The 21684-nt window shown below is 39.2% G+C and overlaps 1 protein-coding gene across 1 annotated transcript in view; it reads right to left on the bottom strand.

Annotated features, from left to right (window-relative positions):
• The window catches only part of LOC124169068 (ubiquitin-conjugating enzyme E2 R2), a 102914-nt gene that overhangs the window by 75336 nt on the left and 5894 nt on the right, over positions 1-21684 (bottom strand). The gene's annotated exons all lie outside the window — the stretch shown is intronic.

Below are 21684 nucleotides of genomic sequence, written 5' to 3'. Positions count from 1 at the left end.
CTTCACAAGAGAGAACATTAAAGAGTGTTATCAGACTACCTGGCCTCCCTTGTTATAAAAAAGTTTAAAATAAAAATGACTAACAAGTAGTTTCCTTCATTATATAGATATTATTGGTTCAGGTTCTGTGGTGGTGAGCATAAGTTCTCGTCTTCAATACCTGAGGCAGCGAATTCGAATCACCCCTAAGTTCATTGCAAAACATTCGGGGCGTGAAATTTACAATTTTCCAACACATTCATTTTTAGATGGTAAAAAATATAACAATTTAAATCGTAGAAATATAATTTTTTGTAGTCAAATAAAGCTTGAAATGACACTCGCTATAAATCTCACCCTCGCTGCATAGATTTATCCTGCTCCTTTGATACATTCGAAATTTTCAATTTTGTACATAAGCTATAGCTAACTTGTCATGCTCTTTAAGCGTTTTTGCTGCTACCGTTTCCAAGTCTATAATAATACTATTCTTATTTTTAAACTGAAGTTGGGTTCGTGTACGAATATTTAACAGTGCCAATGAGTGCATGTAGTGGGGTTAGATGAAGGAAGGGACTTTCTGATCCCGATATCGCCCCAATAATACGATTTATTATAATATTTGACATAGTATTTCCTAAGACATGAGTTTCTTGCAATGGATGAGGGGGGGAGGGGGTAAAACCTTTCGTGAGGGTAAAATCTCGGTGATCCCTCACCCGGCCATAGGCGGATTTAGGTGGGGGGCACGGAGGCATATGCCCCTCCCCCTAGACGCTTAAAAAACAGAAAATATATTTAATACGATCCTGTTATCATTACCTTCGTTTTGTTTTGCGTAATAAGAATTATAGTTAAATGCAGAGGGTACTTGAAGAGCTTTTCTTTCGATCGTAAATTCAGGTATTAAAAGTTATATCCCAAGTAAAATAAAGAAAAAAGCAAGCAAACCGATATGGTCTTACACGAAAGTCAAAAATCATTAAGGCGAAAGAGAGCATGCCACGAAAAGATGAAATTAATTGGTACTGATTAATCTGCTATTGATCACTAGTTAATAATAAACAAATTTAAGGTATTTAAAGGAAATTTAAAAAAACTTTCGTTATATAATGTGTAACTTATTAATATTTTCATATAACTTTTACAGTAAAATAATTTTATATAATATATTAGTATATTTCGCACAGTAATTATAGTATATTCCTCTTAATCCCAAACATGAGAAGACCGTTTGCTTATCAGACTCTGGTACCCCTCCCCCCCCTAGAATTAAATCCTGGATACGCCCTTGCGCTCAGCTAAAAAATCCTTCAGGTGGCTTGAAAGGTATATTATGAGGAGGTGGTTGCAGCACAGCGCAGCTTGCCAGGGGGGAATCGCGTCTAGCGAGTGCCCAGCAACCGGGGAGTCTGAGGACGAGATGGGGGAACGACAGGGAAGGGAGGGGGGTTTATATATTCTGTTCACTTCCGCCGCAGGGACCAAGCAGTCACGTGCGCCCCATCTCCACTTGGAAACGAGCGAAAGAGCTTAGGGAGGAGACGAAAGACAACAGCGGCAACGGAGTGACTGCCGACTCAAAATACGCTCCGAAAAAGAAAAACATATTATTTCAACACATCAAAGAAATTTGCTTTTTAAGGTGGGTAGGCTTCCACTTCTGCGACTGATGTCTCTCAACTTGATCTAGTTACCTCGTCCAACATACTAAGTTGAATTCGTTAGGGTTTAAAAGAAAACTAAAGAAAAGGACGAAATGACCCAATCAAATCTACCTATACTGACATTTTCCACGTGATGATTCACACCTACATTACATGAAAAAAGATAACAATTTTCCATTATGGCTAACAAAGCACCTTTAAGTAAAAGGTTAAAATCGTAGTTTCAAAATTAATGTAGAAATCTTTGATGGGTTTCGGGAATTGTTTATACAGGAGTCCGAATGTAACACTCTCGAAGGCAATTCTTCAAATTCTTTCCAGTACATAACCAGTATGACATTTTTCACCGAATGAGGCAAATAGCAGAGAAAATTGGAGGGGCAGAAGGAAATTATTAAAGGTATTTTATTGGTTAGTATAGATTAACGTTGAACATTTTTGCAAGGCACCCCCTCCTGAACCCATATCACATTATTCCTCTATTTCTAATTCATACTAAGGCACAATTTTCGTTTCATCGAAAAACTCTGTTCTCTGTCCACTCCTCTACGGTCACCAAACAACCTTCCCTATAATAAGATATTCAGCATTTCCTCCCGGCTTCGTATGTACCTGTTCACATCAACCAAACCCCTCATCTCCTTCTAGCACGATGTTTACAATGATTATAATTTGTGTCACGATGTTGCGGAAATTCTTAACATTGATAAAAGGGTACATTGCACAATATGTCCAAAAATTTGGGGAAATATCCTGCAATGTTTAATTTAATCAACTGTAGTCTCCAATTTATCCCCTCCGGAAAGGGAAAAACAATCCCGTTGCCAGATCGGGCATCGGGATTCCCAAGACGGAATTGAATTTTCTCTTCTCAACTAAGTTCGAATAACATAATGGCAGTAAACCCTATCGTAAAGTTGATGGATGGTGCGATAAAAAAACCAGGTATACGGCACAAGTTCAGGCCTTGAGAAAAAAAACTGAGCAGGGCTCTGAACTTGATTCATGAAAGGCGACTTATGAAAGATATATTCAGAAGATCACACGATAATACAATGTGATATTTCAAGAACAATCATCCGTAGAGCTAAGGGAAAAATTATAATAGAGCTTTATGAAATAGCAAATAAAAAGAAACGACAATGTTAAGCCTAATACAATAGCAAATTCAGTAATGTAAGCAAAATCAGCAACTTGTGGCATGCAAATAATCTCTTCTGAAACTATCAATTGAAGAACATACACGGAAAAATGGTATTCAATCATCTATATCTCCTGGAAAATCGTCACTAAAATTATTCTTGTTATCTTTTCCATTACTTGAACTTTTTTAGTTTTTTTTAAACCACTGTTGAGTCGTAGCTTAAAATTGTGGTTTTAAAATTTAGTACGGAAATATTTACATTTATCTGTCACAAGATTAACCGTATTTTTCAAAAATCCTTTTCCAATAGCTCTAAGTTAAACTCACTTCTGGGAAGATTTTTCCTGCATAATTAACCAGAAGCAATCAAATCCATAAGTCATTGAAAGTTGAACAATCACACCTCCAAGTAGCGTGTATATTTATTGATAACAGGCAATTTTAACATAAATTGAAAACAATACAGCAATGGAATAATATTTAACAAACCTTTTCATAGTATATGATATACGATGCAACCAGGATCTGTTTAAGAATTATAACTATGAAGTATGAATACCTCAAAATTGACTTTAGTTTTCGAATTTCAATGAATATTAAAAATTGATTATTTTGCGAAAAAAATGGTCTAGCACACGCGCAGAAATAAGCTGAGACAGTGGCCTCCTGAGACGAGAAAGGCTGACGGAAAGTACATGATCATGGACGACGAGAATAGCATCACACTTCCCGTTATCGTTAAAAGGCCATAACAGGCGGATAACGGAATTCTCGATTCCTCCAGGACTGTTGGAGAGGTTGAGTCACAGACGGTCGCTTCCGCAATAGCAGGCCAGACGAAAACGATACCGCATAAACGTCTGTATGACATGCAAGGAGGAACTCAATCAAGAGGCGGACAAAATGTGGGAGGAAAACTACATTATAAATGGCCCCGGAGGAATCATGATCAGTCTTCACAAACACAGAGAATCGTTTGCTCAGAATATTCCCGCCCTTCAATTAGTCAACAACTGTTATCATCTGCAATTCGTCGTTCTGCTCTCCAAAGTACTCTATCCAGGGGCGAATTGGTCATCCTTAGGCCACGGCGGACGATGGACCGATTGAATAGACATTAAAAAGCAAAATCTCTCCTTAAAAAGTGAAAGAAAACATTTGCTAGATTGCTGAAAAGTTTCAAACTAAATATCTAGATTTACAATTTGAAGTAACAGTGATCCCAGTTTTTTTGACGGCTAAATAAACATTTTCACAATTATATTTGTCTATTTCACAAGCTAACAGTATTCAAAAGAATAAAATTTCTTTAAATTTTCTTAAGACAAAGAGCTATGCAACCCGGAAGTTTGTATGCTGAATTTTAAGAAAACTCGCTCCAAAGATACTCGAAAGCAAGGGACAGTCTGGACAAAGGCATTGTACAGGTACAGGCCCCGGGCCCTCGCAGGGCCGCGAGCCCCGGCGGGGATTGCCTCCCGCGCGCACTAGGCCACCCCTGACTCCACTCCACGAACGGATTTTTATTTCTTTCGCCGGAAGAAAGAGAAGCGGTCCACTTTTTTCGTGACTCCTGAAGGAATTACCCTTTACCATTTAAAATACCATAACCGTTTTAACGAATTCAGAGGGGATTCCTCGCACCACCATTCCAACGGTATTCAAGAAAATTTATTCAATACGGCTGCCGATGTGCCAGAACGGACGATATTACTAAATCACCCCTGGGTAGAGTACAACGGAGAGCTGAAACACGAATTGCGGATAATAACAGCTGTTAGCTAATCGGAGGGCGGGAATATCTCAAGCAAACGATTCCCTCGGTTAATGAAGATTAATTGATGATTATAAATCCTCCGGGGCCCCTTATAATGCAGCTTTTACCCCACGTTTTGTCCGCCTCTTGATTGAGTTCCTATGATGAGACCTTGAGGAGGAAGAGAATCTTAAAAGATAAAATGAATGGTAAGATACGGAAAGGAGGTATTCAGACGAAATCGTAAATGGAAAAGGCAATTGATTATTATTTTTAAAAAACTCTACCGACTAAGGTAGGTTTACACGGGAAAATTTTGCCAACTACCCCAGCCTGTCATCGCTCCCAGATTGGACTGCCCCACCTTCAATTCACAGTAGTTCCTACTCCCTTTTATTCCACCTGTAAAATCTATAATCTTTGCTATACTCCCAGGTTCACTTAATATTCTCCCCTCTAACGAGGAAATTAATAACCTCTCCACACAGTACTCGCTCAATCCAAACAGTCTGTCTTCTCCTTAACCCCTCAAAGACCGCGTAACAGATGAACAACAGAGCGAAAAGGCTAACTAACAGGATAGCTGAGAAAAGAGCAGTATCAAAACCCTAAAATTGCCCACCGGAGATGATTATTCGTCAGTAGGGACTTATTTCACTCTGGCAAGATAACTTGAAACATTGAATGAACCTAATATCCCGCTGTGGCTACGTCAGACGTTAATCATAGTCCACAAGATTATCGAATGTGAAGAGATCATAGCCTCATCAAATATGACCAACAAAACATGAGCAGGCTTAATCAAACCAAGGGCCTGTAGCATGTTAGAATTTATATTCCCTCCGTATCAATTAATATTTTTACACCACCACCATACATACGAGCTCGTAACTCTAAATATGGTCTTACCAGCAGTTCATTATCTTCCAGGTTCTTTACAGTCATGCCAGAGTATAGAAGGCATCATTTCGAATAATAAATAACACGCCAGCGTGAAATCAGCGCTAATCGGTCTCCCCTATATCACGAGCACTATCCACATCGTGCTGCTTCAGAACGGTTAGCGAGATAACGCGAGGACTCACCTTCTATACTCAACGCCTGAAATCTACCTCGAGATAACCTACAGCCGATAATGTCGAGATACATGGATGCTGCCACCAAGTAAATCGTACAATTCATTCACACAATATTTGCATTACTTGGCTACGTACCATCGAAAATTATAATTAAGAATTCAGAGAATAATAAATTAAAAAAGCATAGACGCAGTAACTACGTCGCAAATTCTGAAAACATTGGCGAAAATCTAATTTAAATGCCCTAAGTTAGAGAAAAAAGTTCTCCCTCCTATAGCCAAGCTCAGGTGAAAAAAATAACGCATCAGTAATTTAATCTTGTCATTGTCATGGTTAGCATTTTAAGGGATTGCAGATGCATTATAGCCCTCAGTGGCGGTGGGGTATAGAACTCGCCTGCCAAACCAAGGGTCGTGGGTTCGAATCCCGCCTGGGTAGGTTGTCCCTATCCAGGGCATGGATGTTCGCGTACGTATGATTGTTAAACGCTATGAAAAATCCGATGAAAAAGGCCAAATTGTGATGTTTTTGGTGGCGTGGCAATAAAGATAATACTTAAAAAGCTTGATCTCTCTACTACAACTTCCGTGCCTCAAGAAGTAAGTGTGATGGGTAACACACTTGATGTGATGTCAAAAAATGAGAAGCTAAACAGAGGAACAAAATAAGTATGATTGGCTATTAAACGATAAATTCCGGAACAATTGATTTATGAACCACACAAAACTAAATTAACAGGTTCCTTCCCAATCAAGTTTATTAATGCCGACCACAGTAACGGCACAGAATGCTTTTAGCAATATTATGCCAAAGGACAAGTTGCTAAAACTTCAGTGGAAGCGTGCCAAATATGAAAAAAAATTAAAATTATAAAAAAATATTAAAATTATACATGAAATCAACTTTTCCTCGGGCAAGCTAAGTACTGTTCTTTAATATTTTTTAGTTTAGAGTGACAAAAACTTGACAATCAAGGGATAAAAATGGCACTGCAACTCTTGACAATGATTTCCACAAAACTACTGAATTCGCACATCTTGCCCTACATTTAAAGACACGAAACGGGAACGAAGGAGATACGAGGAAGAAGCGATGGACTATTTTTGTCCCACGCAGCTCCACGCAGGCGCTTTGAGTCGCCCCTGGAACCAATTAAGAGCCATTTCACGCAGATTTTCCTCATGGTAACCAATAACGTAAATCAGTACGAAGAAAGCTTAAATATAAGTGTGCAAAATATGGGAGGAAGTCAGGACTAACTTTGATTTAGGGAAAATAATACAGGGAGACGTGATTGAATCCTGGATTTTGGGGAGCAGAATAACCAGTGATCTAAGAAATAAGAAAGAAATTCACTGTAGAATAATCCAGAAAAGGGAGTACTCCTCAAAAAGAAGGATATACTTACTGCAGAAAATTTTAGAAAAGAAATTAGAGAACAATTCATCATAACTCATATATGGAGTCAGCTTCTCTACGGAAGTGAGGTATGAACAGTGAAAGCTTAGGAGAAATCGAGGGTGAAGCCATTCCAAACGTGGTGCAACAAATGAATGATGAAAATAAAAGGGATTGAATGAGAGAACGATGAGAAAATCCTACGAAGGGTAGAAGAGATGAGAAGCTTCAAGAAACCTAAGAAAATTAGGAATAATTTTATCAGACATATCTTGAAGCATGTTACCTTGATGAAGACAATCGTCGAGGAACATAGAGGAAGATCTTGGATAAAATACAAGGAACAGGTAAAGAAAGACGTGATAGAGATGAAACACGAGGGTGCGAAAAGATTATCTGACAGAAGAATAGAGTGGACAGCTGCGTCAAGCCAATCTTTGGATCAAATGAGCCAGTAACGATGAAGATTTCTGCTTAATGACAAGCATATTTTAAATCCCTTGAACAGACACCTATATTTAACTGAATTAAAGCCAATTACACTGTTAAGGTCAGTTTTGAATGTAGATAAAACCCTTTTAGAACAATATTCAATTTCTAAGAAAGAATCGACTGAGGCATGAGCTATTAACGCAGAAAAACATGCGATAAAAATAATGCGAGTATCAGCTCATGTAAACAGGAGGAATTAGAGAGAAACACTCCATTTATACAACACTATGAGGAAACGAAAATAAATATCCTTCAAACCGCGAATGTGTCGTCTAGATGAATCACAAATAACAATTAACGAGAAGGAAAAAATTAGATTAGATTTCTACACAACCCTGAGAGGTAAAAAGCATCTATTGAGACATGTTTTTAACTCAGTAAAGCTAACGCTATAATATCCCATTTAAAAAATTAAAATCAAAATAATTCGAGAAATAATAAATAAGTAAAGGGAAACACTCCATTTATACAACTAAATATATAACTATATTTATACAAACTAAAATGAATTTTCTCTCAAGCCACGTGCACGTGGACTAGATAAACCAAAGATAACGATTTCCGGTTGTTGTTCGGTTTTTGCGGAGAATATATCACAGCGCAGATGGGGTTAAGTTATCTCATAATATTCACATAGAATCTCAGCACAAAACAACACGGCCAAAAAAAATAACACAGCATCAAAGATAAATTGAATTTCAAGAGGTTATCGGCCTAAAACATCAGTCAATTATACAAAGTTAAGTCATCCGGAATTCTCAACAGTTCTAGTATTAATATAAACCAGTTCCTTTGGAAATTAATGTTTTTCAATTATAACAAAATTATACCCCACAGAATGCTCAAATAAAAGTTCAAAACGCTGGCAAGAAATTTTTCAATATTTGCAGTGACCTCATTCCAAAAAGCATTAATTAAATGCTAAAAATTAAGACGGAAAAATATACATAATTTTAGCTTTTATGACGACGTGATAAAAATGGAAAAAACTAAGTATAAAAAAGAACTTGTTTCACAAAGATAAAAAAAGACTATACTCTAAAAATCTGAAACCTCGGTTTCACTCAACAGAAAAAAATGGAACCCTGGCGTTGAAATGATTCGAACATTTTCCCAGACGAGTAATTACGTATTCCGCGAATCGTTTTGGTGGAGCGAAGAACATGACGCAAACGGGGACCCCGTCACAATCTCGGAATACCGTCAGGCGTGACGCATAGCCGATCCCAGGGTTGAGGTGAGTCAGCAGGAGAGATGAATAAAAGAATTGAAGTGAAAAGTCGATTGATATTCGGAGCCATATCTCCCAATAACAATCACCGAAGACCAAGAGAATTAGAAAGGAGCTGATATTTTTAGCGTCAAATATTATTGGAAAATATGAAATAACCATTTATTTGCAACCAATGAGAAGGATATACGTATATAGGAGAAATTTAATCGGCGAGATCAATCCCCAGAAATGTATTAAACAGTATTAAGACGAATAATATTCGTCCTTAGATCAAAGACTTCCAAAGCGAGAAATATTGGTTAAATTATGCATAAACTATAATGTGGACACATACACAAACTATAATGCAACACATGCCACATCATATCATAAGACCTAACTGCATCTCAAAAGACCTAAAACACACACTTTAGTATGCCGAGAGTCTTCAATTACACCTAAAAATTATAAATGACAACACATGGTCACTAAAACCATGTACAGTATCCAAACATTGAGAAAACGGAACAAAAACATTTTTGAAACAACCAATCGAGAAGGGCGATTCATTTCATGCAATGAGCAACTGCTCTTAGTTCGAGGATGACGGTCAGTGAAGAATTTTCACTGTAACACCACGGTGGAGTTAGCTTCGACACTAATATATAATCATATGACTGGCCACTTTGACATTGGGATAAAATACTAAACCCACGTAGTTGTTCATTCAGTATCGGAAAACTTCCGATAAAATGAGAACATATTTATTAATACCTATTTGTTTATTTGGATCAAGATTTTTCCTCTGAAACATATACATCGACATAATACCCTGTTAGCCACCTCCAGGGTTTTTGGCAGGGGGTGACAAATCACCAACATGCAGCATGCAAGAGACCGCCACATGCACACCGCACGGTCATCGAAATATTACGCACTCTAGAAAGATATACGTGCTTATTTATAAAAGAAACTTGCTAGTGGTTGGTGGTTCCTGGAGCGAATACACGCAGGGTTGGAACTATGGAAGGAGGCATGCAATGGGTCATCCTAGCGAGCGATGCCATTGATCTTATCCATTGATCTTATCAATTGAGACAGCGTTGCTGTCCTTGATAGTACGAGGGAGGAGTGACATTTTGGATCTCTCTGTTTTGCAGTCTATTTCTTTTGTTTTATTCTCATGATCACGCCTACAACAGTAGGACGGTAAACCATGGATATGATTCACGTCGTCTGAGAAAATATCTTCATCGAATTTCCTAAGTAAGTTAAGCCTATACTTCGATCTACGCTCCTGTAAAGATTCCCATCTTAACTCGTGTAACATACTGGAAACGCTGCCTTTTTTGCCGTAACAACTGATCACATATAGTAAATGTTCAGGTTTTTCTTGTCAAATACATTTTTCGATCGCATCTCGTCGCCCTTATAAAGATTTTTTCCACTTTATGAAAAAATAGTCAGAAATTGGTCAACTTTAAATGTTTCATTACTACGATATGTAAAATTTATAACAATTAATATGATTTCCGTATAATTATCAGGAAATGTTCATTATTTCAAAAACAATTGCTTTGAAATTTTTAGAAAACAAGCTTATCGACTCATGAGCGAAAGAAAAAGTCGATTATTGCGAAAATTCCGAATTGAAATTTTTATTATTTTTCCTCTTTTTTAACGGCGTCTGGTGAATTTGTGGATGAACCAAATATTTAAATAGGCATAGTTTCTGAATCCTCCGTCATTATATTATCAGACTGTTCCATTATTGCTTCCCAAAAAAATAGTGAAAATTTATGGTTTTGTCAAGGTTTTTTTTTATTTCCGCCCACTGTGCGACGTGAAAAATATCCTATGATTTCGTTTCCTTCTGTTTTAGACGTGATCAAGAGAAGAAAATCAGAGACATAGACTGCAGAAAATAAGACATTTAGGGATAGCAACGTTGTCACTATTAATAAAATTGGGAAAACGGATGGCAATCTCTGTCAGATCGTAGATTGAAAAATAGACTAAACCTTTTAGATAAATTCAAGAGCAGTGTCTTTTCTGACGAAGTTAACCATATCTTACGGACGCCAATATACTACGGAAGATCAGATCATATAAATAAAATAAGAGAGATAGATTGCAGAACAGACAGATTCCGAATGTCATTTTTTCCACGATCAATAAGAGATTATAACGGCAGCAATAGAACTCGTACATAGATTGCATGACTTGTAGTGTGGCCTACTAACCTATGTAAAAATTAATACATGTTTCTTAATTCAATTATTATTTCTAACAGCATATAGTAGTATAGTTTGTTAGTATACGGGCCGTTTTTTGGACGGTGTGTTGTGTATGTGGGAGTCCAATTGCATGCTGCATGCTGGTGATCGATCACCCCCTGCCAAACACCCTAGAGGTGGCTCGCAGGGTATTATGTAGATGTAGATGTAGATTTATTTATTTATTTATTAGAGGGACATGTACCATTCGTATTCCCCTATCCGATTCCAAGGAAAACGTAGCAACACAGGGGTGGTGTGGTGGCTAACGTTCTGGCATCCTACCCTGCTGGACCAGGTTCAACTCTTGGCGGTGGTGGGCAGTGGATATTTTTCAGAGGCCGTTTCTCCGTTCTCTATTGTGTCCTTCTTGGAGGGCACTTCAACTACAACACTCCGTCCGTCGTATGGAACGTAAAGATGTGGTCTCTTTGGCTCACTTCGTTAAAGGCTGTATTACACGGTGCACTGACTGGCACAATCTGACGTGTAAAAGAAGGCGCAGTCAAAGTTGCGTCATGTAAAGCGAAGAATTGCTAGAACACATGCGAGAATGCGTGATACTGAGATGGTAAAATTGTCCGTTCTAATTTCGTTTGTGCATCCGTGCAATTCCACTCCATAAAGAAAAATGAATGCAGTTCTAACCTGCGCATTTCCGTGCCTCGTTCCTTAAGAGTAGGCTAATACCGACGCCAAGGTCCTCTCCACTGTTTCTTTTTTGCAGTTCTCTTATGGCACTACTTTATTATTTCCCAATTCCCCGTAAACAGCACATTGCGGCCTTTATAACGGGTTTTCAACATTAACAAAGCACAACACAAACATCCATGCCCTGGTTACGGATCACCTACCCAGGCGGGATTCGAACCCACGACCTACGTATTGCCAGGCGAGGCCTTTACCCCACCACCACCGAGGCCGGACCTGAGGTGTCGATCGCCTCCTCTAAATACCATACCATAGCAACACGCGAAGATGCCAACACGAGTAGAAACCCTAAATGCAGATGAGGGCTTTGGAAACGGATGGAATCCGTGCGTTGGAGAGAGGGTACATAATGTATCAGTAGCATTCGTGAAAGGCCAGGTGGGAGGCTATAATCTCTTGCGAGGTAGCGACAAAGGAGGGCGACTTCCTCTGAAAACGGCGGCGGATGTCGGAGTCACGCTTGGAGTGAATGACTCCGCACTCTTGGCCACTCATCGAGCCGGAAACATGTTCGGAGAGACCGAGAACAAGAAGGGCAGGAACATGGCGAGAGGGGACGAGGAGGAACATAATTACACGCAATTAACACCGACTTTTACGCTTGGACGTTTGCAAATCGACTACAAAGTAAAGACCGAAAGTCACTAAAGAGCACTGACTTCATCTACATCTACTAACTACCCCGCAAGCCGCATAAAAGGGTGAGGCATGGGGTGTTAGGACACCAAACGTCTACACATAAAAAGCAAATTCTCAAATATAATTACGACATGCATTTATCGAAGGTTCGGGGGAAAAACGAATTCCCATACCTACCCGCTCAGCAAAATATCTCTCTTAATTTATCGCTTCTGTCGGAACTGGAAATAGTGGGGCTCTGAGATGATGTTCTTCGTGACGCTCCTAAAGATATCTATTTCATTTGTTCAAGTAATCAAAGCTTAGACTTCGGGGGAGCTTTAAAGAAATGACAAAAACTAATTCATCCATGCAACCACTAACACCTAAGACAGTATTAAGGTTAGCAGTGTAGGTAAAGGTATTGAGAAAAAATAACTGGGCACGATTACAGTTACTTCGTAAAAAGGTAATCAATCACAGGTACAAATTACTGATTTAAAATCAGTAAAATAACAGTTACAATTAAAACTACCTACTTCTTATAAGAATGTCCACTGTAGAGACCACCTGGCAACTATCGAATAGTGCAGTAAAAATATGGAATAATTGAGGCATAGAAATCGCTTAAGTTGCAATTTCACTCGCGACCCTCGCGACACATACAATTTAACTGCCATAACAACAAAGGAGTTTCATAGTTTGTATTATCGAAAGTAAACTACAACATAAGACAGGCTGAACGTAGAAAAGCAAATGATGGTATTCAAGGGCTAGAAGTTATCCCTCGGCCAATGAAAATCAGTGGAATCAGTAAAGTAATCGTCGATGACGAGCAAGTAACGATTACAACAAAAGTAACGACTCCTCTGTCACCGTAAGGAGTAAATTAAAAATTAAAATGGCATTTCGTAAAAAGTAATCTTAACAAGTACAATTTACAGCAAAAGGATTCGTTACAATTAATCCGATTACTTTTACTAGATTACTTACCAACAATTAAGGCAAGTGATACTGAATTCAAACATAATATATTGCTTGGTATTACAAAATATTGTAGTTTATTATTTTAATTTATTGCCATTTCTCTGAAATGTTATGGGGTCATGTGTAATATGTCGATCCTGCCGCGCGAACGGCGGTGACATTTACATAAATTGCCACGAGAAAATATTCTGCTGAAGCGTGAATCGAATTTGACTCCCGGTACACAGCGCAGACCACTGCGCTATCAATGGTTCCTGATTACCTATGGCAATTATACGGAGACTCATGGTACCAGATATTGTGCGGTCGTTCACTCAGAACCGACATTGCAATTCACTAAAACAATTCGAGATATGTAAGGGAAATTAATTTATCCCTACAAAAAATTCTTCTTCATTCAGTCATTCCCTGTAAAAATTACAATATGAAAACGCGAAAGTTGCCTCCATACTTTCCATGAGTTGGTGACGTTGAGTTCTGGGAAAAAATTTCATTGAAGGAAGGAAGAGCTCAAAACTATGTTAACAACAATTGATCACGAAGGACCCATGCTCATGGCCGAGGAGATTCTGAGATACTATTATCTTCTCGATATGGGTTCGTGACGTCAAAAAATTATTTGCAAGAGGTTTTTAAGGCCGACGATTTTTCGTCGGGAATACCTCGAGATTCACGCGACGGATCGAAAAACGGAAATGTACGGGTCTCTACGATTTTCAAATCTAGCAAAATCGACAAAAAATGGAATAGGTGAGTTCTTTCTAAAACGATATAGACACTAAGGTTTCTCTAAAAACCTATATGGATCATTAAGGTCAATACGAATGAATTTAGAAATCAAAATATGGGTTGGTAAAATAAAAACATTGTGAATTACGACGCAAATGTTTCACTTTCCTCAAGTAGAATTCCACTACGTTACGGTAGAAGACATAATAACACGAAATCTGAGGAAACTTAGTTCAAAATGTTAGATGATAAGATGATGCACAGTAAATAATTATTATGCGATATAATAAGATATAATAAATATGATTTTATGTTGGATAGATATCAGCCAATGCCACTTCTTCCTCTGCTTTTCCTCATACAGCAACGTAGAGGTAAGCCGAGAACTAGAGGCTGAAAGGACTAAAATATCGACTTCGTAGAAACCTTTGACCTCGTGGAAGAGAGCTGAAAGGGGAGGGCGGAAAAGAGAAAGCAAAGGACCACCACAGGACACCCGGAAGGTGAACGAGCGGCGGAAATCGGAAGGGAAGGAGATGAAAGAGACAAGGTTGCTACCATGTAAGGCGATGATGTGAGGAAGTTGTGGGTGGTGGGGGGCGAAGGCGAGCCCTTATGGCCTTGCGACGCGGTGACCGCGATTCGCGCGCCTGCAAGTCGTCGCGGACTGCGGTTTTTATTCCCAAGTGCCCCTCGGTGAACTTGACGGCCGGCTTCCACGTGCTGCATCACGACCTATCGATTACAGCGGCGTTTCACTCGTCCAAAACATTTAGCTATTACCTTGAAATTTTCCGGGTGTATAGAGTACGATGTTCAGAATATAATGTACTCAAGAAAATGCTCTGTTTTTTGGCGTGTGACACTTTCACTTAAAATTGAAAACGCCCTATTATTATATAAATCACATGACCTATATTCCAGAGTAAACTTTTCCATTTCAGCCATTGGATGTGGTAACATGGGGCAGAGCTGGGATTAGTAGACATAGAGCTAGTCTCAAACCCATCGGTGTCCAAACGAACCATTAGGAATAATACCTGGCAGAGCGAGGAGTGTGTTGCCTATAACTTCCGGTGAATAACATGAACATTTCAACATAATGTTGCTAGTGTCAAGCAAGAAATACATCATAAATATAAATAAGATAAGGTCAAAGGAATTCTAATATTTTTAAGTTTACACTTTCGCTATATTTAGATACGGGAGCTACTAATTGAAATGTAACCTGCAGAGCTATCTGAATTATAAATCTGCTAAATCTTCCCATTGATCCTCCGTTCCTTTGTACAAGACACTTTCACTTTCATTTAAATTGACCTCAATAGTTTAACATGTCACTTTTTTGCCCTTTACCAGGGCAAATTCGCCTTTTTTGCATTTGTATGTGATAGGCGTGACGCACGGCTCAAAACACCAAGATAGGCTAGGGTCCAGGTCCTGTTCAACTAACAGAAACGAAATAAGCACAAAAAATTGAAGATGGTATAAATTCAAGTAATGATATGGATGGTTTTATTCCATACGAATACACATCGATGGCGTCTTTCTCACACTCAATCTATTCTAAATTTGTAACGTCATTCCGTAACTGCAACGTAACTAATGCTGTAATGTAACTCTACAAAACAATGGTGGCTGTTAAGATTTCTATTCAGGAAGAAATTTCTCAAAAAACCTGGACCATAGAACTGTATTTTGTACAATGATTATGGAAATGCATAATTCCCACATTAGTACTGCATACAATGCACCCAACTGCTTAAAGCAATTCTCCGTGAATTCAAACTTTTTTTCTCACTCGGAGATTTACCGTTGCCAAACCAGTCGTAATGTTTTCGCAACCTCAATTAGTATGCCTTACAGTGAATTGAAGAAGGCAGTGCTGGAAGGAAGGGGAGGCTCCCAGATTACTTCTTTAGTACTCCATGGAAAACTACCTTAATCGGTAGACTACTTCTCAGTTGGAATTTGAACTCATGATCACGAGGAGAGGTCACGTTTTGGAGTACGGAGGAATTCCGTAAGGCAGGTTCTTAAAACGACGTCAGTGTTATCTGCGCGAACATGTAATGCAGCCGGGACTTCGGAATTTACGCCGGCTGGACGGTGAAATATTGCAGTATTGCCCTTGAAACCATAAGCGTTTTCTCGGTTCACGCTTCCTCGTTTGACTGCCTGACCTAAGAAAATGCGAAATATCAACACGGCGGCTATAGACAAGGACGCGTCGGGAAAAAAATTGAAGGACGGCAAAGGGAAACGTTCCAAAACAAAATTCTAAGGTTAAGATCCAATTGGCGTCAGTGCTTGAGGGCGATGAAATATGCAGTCCTCGTGTTGGAAGATTTTGGGCTCAGCCAACTCCCTAAGTACGCCAGTGGTAGGGGAAATTATAAATATCAAAGAGAACGTCTGTTTGTCTGTACGCTAGGCGTTATTATATGGATGCACGGATTGAAACCAAAGTTAGTAAATAGGTGGATCTCATGCTCTCTAACCCTATAGTACTACTTTTGGTTGCGTCCTTCGCGTCGTTTACTCCCTACTACAACTTCTGTTGTTGGACACCCTGCCGGGTACGTACACCTCTTCACACAATCAATGGGAAAACGTAACTCAAAGGATACTACACTTGCCTATCTGTCGGTACAAACCTTTTTCCTGGGGTATGAGTTCATAAGACGTTATTGGTCAACAAACGTACGAGAAACATAGCGATCAATGTTGTGGAGAGGGGTAGAAGTTGACTCAGTGCGCGTAATACTTAAATCGTTTTTTCCATTGTTTGCTATTCAGCGTGACTAAAAATTCTGCTATGTGACCATGAATTCCAAGTTTCCCATTTCTCTGGGTACTATCTTTCTCGAGCAACGCCGGATGGCATGCTAGTCAAATATAAAAAAATAATGCAAGAACTCAAATGTACCAAATTGCCTCAAGAATAAGAAATATTACAATCCGTATTCTTGAGAGAGGAATGAAATAGCCTCGATGTTGACATTATTTTGATTGATATTGAGCAATCCTTGCGATGAGTAATAAATGATATGATATCAAAGTGGAATGAAATCGTCTTGTTCACGGTCATCAATTTATAAAAAGACCGATTTTTTGTTGGAAACAACTTGGTGATCTATATACTTTTAATTTTCCCTTAACGTATATAATTCACCGTTTATCTGTACTATGAACGTATAAAGCACAGTATAAAAATTAATATAGCACAAGTTGACAAAGGATGACGAGATCATGTGCGGTAAAATAACTAAGAGAGAGTATTTTCTATAACTAACACGTGAGTGGGTAGAATAAGTGGGTTCAACAAAACATAAAAAAAAGAAGTTAAACGGTTTTTGCTGAATAAAGATCCGTAAAAAACAGTAACAATGAAAAAGAAATCCTGATATGAAAAAAACTGACACTTCAGAAATCGTCCCCTTGGAGTGTGATGGCCTCGTAAACAAGTTAATAGGTAGGGGTAAAATAGATAATAGTAAATAATGGGTAAAAATAATAGATTTGGCTAATGATCGAGGTATTCCGGATTCAAATCCTGGTGAAGCCTTTTAAAATTCACAGCCAGTATCATTGCTATAAGAGATCACCGGGGGAAAGGAACTGGTTTCCTACTCAGAGAAGATAAAGCTCTCGTGGAGTAGTCCAGAGTGAGCTCTGCCCTCACCTATCCCCACCGACATCCAGGTGAAAGCACTTAGAGCAATAGTCTTCAACCTCTTAGGCATCTACTAAGGAACATCCACCTCAAAGGCATCTAAGGAAGGGAAGGAGTAGAAGTTAAACCACTATTAGCAGCACTTAAAGAGAGTCATTACTCGAGGCAGGTGCACGCATTGCACTCTCAACATACGGCAACATCAAAAATATAAGGAATCGGCCCACTATCCTAAAAACGTGTAGATTCTGTGGCTTAGTCCTGGGCGATCTCTACCCTTGCATATCCAAATCAACCTCCGGGTTAAAGCACTGCGTGCAACAGTCTTCATCCTCTTAAGCATCTATAAAGCAGTGTCCACCTTAGAGGCATCAAAAGAGAGAACTGAGGAGAAGTTGAAACGCTATCAGCAGCACTTGAGAGCGTCATTACGCGAGATAAGTGCTATCAGTGCACTCTCACCATACCGACAACGACAAAAAGAGTATTTAAGACGAGGGAAATATAAAAGATGGGAAGCGGCCGAGGAACTAAAACGGGTACACTTGACCTGCTTCCAAAGAAGAATGGGAAGGGGGTGGGAAAGAGGGCGAAGGCACGCGGCAGGGAAAGTGCTCCAGCGAGGGGGGTGGGTGGCTGACACGCGAGATGACGGAGGCGCACCTGAGTGAAGAGAGGCCGCCCAAGGGAGGGAGGCACAATGGATGCTGGCAAAGAGCATCGCGGACAGCGTAAGCTAAATCGGGCCGGCCGAGAAACGTCCGGAGAAGCGGCGTATTGGTATGCTAGGCAGACCTTTCGCCAAAAGGGCCATTCCAAACGGAATTGGCGAAACGGGTTGGGCGCACTCCGATTCTGCACGGACACGGTTCTATCAAGAAGCCGAGGGGGTCATTCAGTGGGTGGCCACTCAAATGTTGCGACTATTTTCCTCTATGACAGGGGTCACCAATTTACTAGGCCACGAGGGCCACATTCCAAGTTCCGAATCGCCCCGCGGGCCGGATAGCAAATTCGCCAAGGACTGAAGTATTCGATACCAACGTCTTCTGAAGTATCCGGTGGCGTATTTCTTATTTACGAACAGTTGAAGGCGACTTTGACGTGCAGTACAGCGCTGCAATGCTCCTAGCGGCGTCTCACAGAGTTAAACGAGCGAGAATCGCGCGCTACTTGAAACGAGTGCGCGGGCCGTATTTTGGAGACCCCTGCTCTATGATACTATATTAACATTCTTGGTGCCACCTCCTTGGAGTGGCACTGTAGAGAGAAGCCAACGGCAAAATTTAAAATTACTATGATGTCATTTTTGACACATCAGCATGCTGTATTTTAAATTACTCTCGTAATTTATTAATTCATACAGAATATAAGGATCATATATTCATACAGGATTTATTACTTCAGAATTTAGTTGCTGCATCCACTTGTTCAGCAACTGCGGCCCTAGGAGGGTTAAATGTGGGTTTGGAGATGAATAGAGGTCGACAGATAGGCGAAAGAACGACGTCTTGGTCACGAAGGGTGAGAAGAGGCAGCTTCAACATGGGATACGATAGACACAGGTTGTAATGCAGCGAGCAATGAGCGTGAAGGCCATACTAGTTACGTACCGAAAATATTACTTAAGCGATGGATGGGAAGAAAGAGAATGGGATTTTTAGATGGAATAAAAGGGATTAGGCCGTACTGTGGATTAAAGAGGGACGTATAGGAAGAGAAGGGAGAATGTCTGAGTTTTCACGTAAAAACTTAATGCAAACCGACCTCAATTGGTTGAATTCTGTAGTAATACTTATACAAAATATGATTCTCCAGTTGGCCACTATATGTGCTGCCACCTACAAGGGCGGATTGAGGTCGCTATTTGGAGGGACATATTTCATTACTTTCCACGGCTCCTTGTGGTATGCAATACCTTTCAGCGATAATGCATCGGATGTCTGATATGCTTATACAAGTGGCTTATAGATATTCATAATTCATTTTAAATGCTATTTCTTAACCTGGTGAAATAAAAACTTTCATATTATGCCTTTAGTAATAATCCTTTCATCAGATTATTAGGAATGACAGTATTAGCGTATTATATAGATAATACCACTGCTATCGTTAGGAATACTGAAAAGATATTTTTCTTCCTTTTCAAGGGCATAACATTTTCATGATTTTTCCTCGCTCCTTTTTCAGCATAACACTACACAAGCACGTATATCCGGTTGATTTGAGCTCAATCGAAGTACCTATTCATTACTCTATGCACAAAAATGAACCATAAAAAGCACCTTTCTTTCCGTTCAACCAAATAATACTTGCTGAAACTTCCTTGAAAATCTTTCCTGATGTATAAAATAGCTTTAAAACGCATTACATAAATTGTCGAAATCGCACAGTTGCGCCCCGCATATCCGAGCAATCCAGGATAATCATAAGGTAAGATTCATTCAAAAGGAATACCATAACAACACACCACCTCCGAATTTCGAAGGAAAACTTCGTTTCTCTTGAATCCTTAGCTCCAGTCTCTCGACCATCTATGCTAAGAATAAAATGAAAGATAAACTTAAATCAAACCCAAAAAAATATCAGATGCGTTTGCAATATAGACATTAGAGCCACGACAAGTACTTAGATTGCTCCTGCAACACCTTTATAAGGTATAAAAAATAAAATTCAACAAAGGCCTAAGAAAGCCGAATGGATATCGCCAGCGGCAGCAAGCACTCCTAGCAAGGTCTTTAACGCGAGACCAAGAAACACTGCATGACCACAGAAGGCAACATTTTTCTTCTGTCCACCACAACCTTGAAAAAGAATACCCCTCTACCACTGACGAGATGAGATAAGATCAAGGTGCCAACATCCTTGTCTCATTCCAGCCATGGCCTTCGAATCCTTGCCGGGTCGATTTATGCAGGCGAGGAAACTAGGTCAAAGGTGACGATGCGCTCGGCTTGATTAGACAATAGAGCAAGAAGTCTAGGAAAGAGAAAACACTGACAAATACAAAAAAAGAAAAGGTACTGGGCAGAGGTTATACACAACAATACGAAAAACGTGAAAAAACAACTAAATTGACGACACTACGACGACTAATATTTTTAAACAAAAAATACTTTGGATATTCATACACTACCATCGTGTTCACTACAATTAATTCGTACTTTTGAAAGAAGTCTTAACAAGTTTTCGCAAAATCATCAACAAAAAACATGATTAATTCATCAAGGTATAAATATATAGTACATGCAAGCAATATCCGAAAAAATCGTCCCTTGAATTAGCTGGATTGCAGCCCAAAGTCCTAAAATTCCCTGTTATTCCACAGCATAATCCAATATCTTCCATACCCATTGAGAATTTTTGGTTAGCATCGCTTAAAGTACATCGCGTTTATGTATCCTTTCACGCTAAACATTAAAAAAATAACATACAAATCCCATTTTTTACGAAGACTCAAAACTACAATCGTAAACACACTGAAAATTTCATGAAAATAACATTTATATCACCTCTGGAAGAAAATCCTTAAAATGTAAATGACGAGGGTCCATGGCGTACAGTAGTATAGCATTACACGCCGTACAATTGCCTACAAAATAACTAAGGGCCATTACTAGGAATACTGCGAATAACTGTACTTGGATATGGGAAATTTAAAATGAGAAAAAACTACACTTCAATTTTCCACTTAAAGACTACTAGCACATTTCGTAAAAAAATACTATTTTGTCTTACAAATATCGCAAATAAAAAAGTGACACCAACAAAAACAAGGTAGGTGTTTCAAGGAGAAAACAATATATTTTCTTGGAAAGACATAAAATATATAATTATACCGCGCGTTGGCTGGGGCGAAGGAGGGGCTCCAACTGATTGATATACATATTCCTACCCCCCTTCAGCTTCCTAGGGTAGTAACTGCGCATGCGCGTGGGAATTCCTAACAGCCAGCTGTG

Source organism: Ischnura elegans, chromosome 12 (genome assembly GCF_921293095.1).
Source record: "Ischnura elegans chromosome 12, ioIscEleg1.1, whole genome shotgun sequence".
NCBI classification, from domain to species: Eukaryota; Metazoa; Arthropoda; class Insecta; order Odonata; family Coenagrionidae; genus Ischnura; species Ischnura elegans.
Note: the sequence above shows the minus strand (reverse complement) of the source record. Positions and strands in the feature narration are given on the sequence as shown.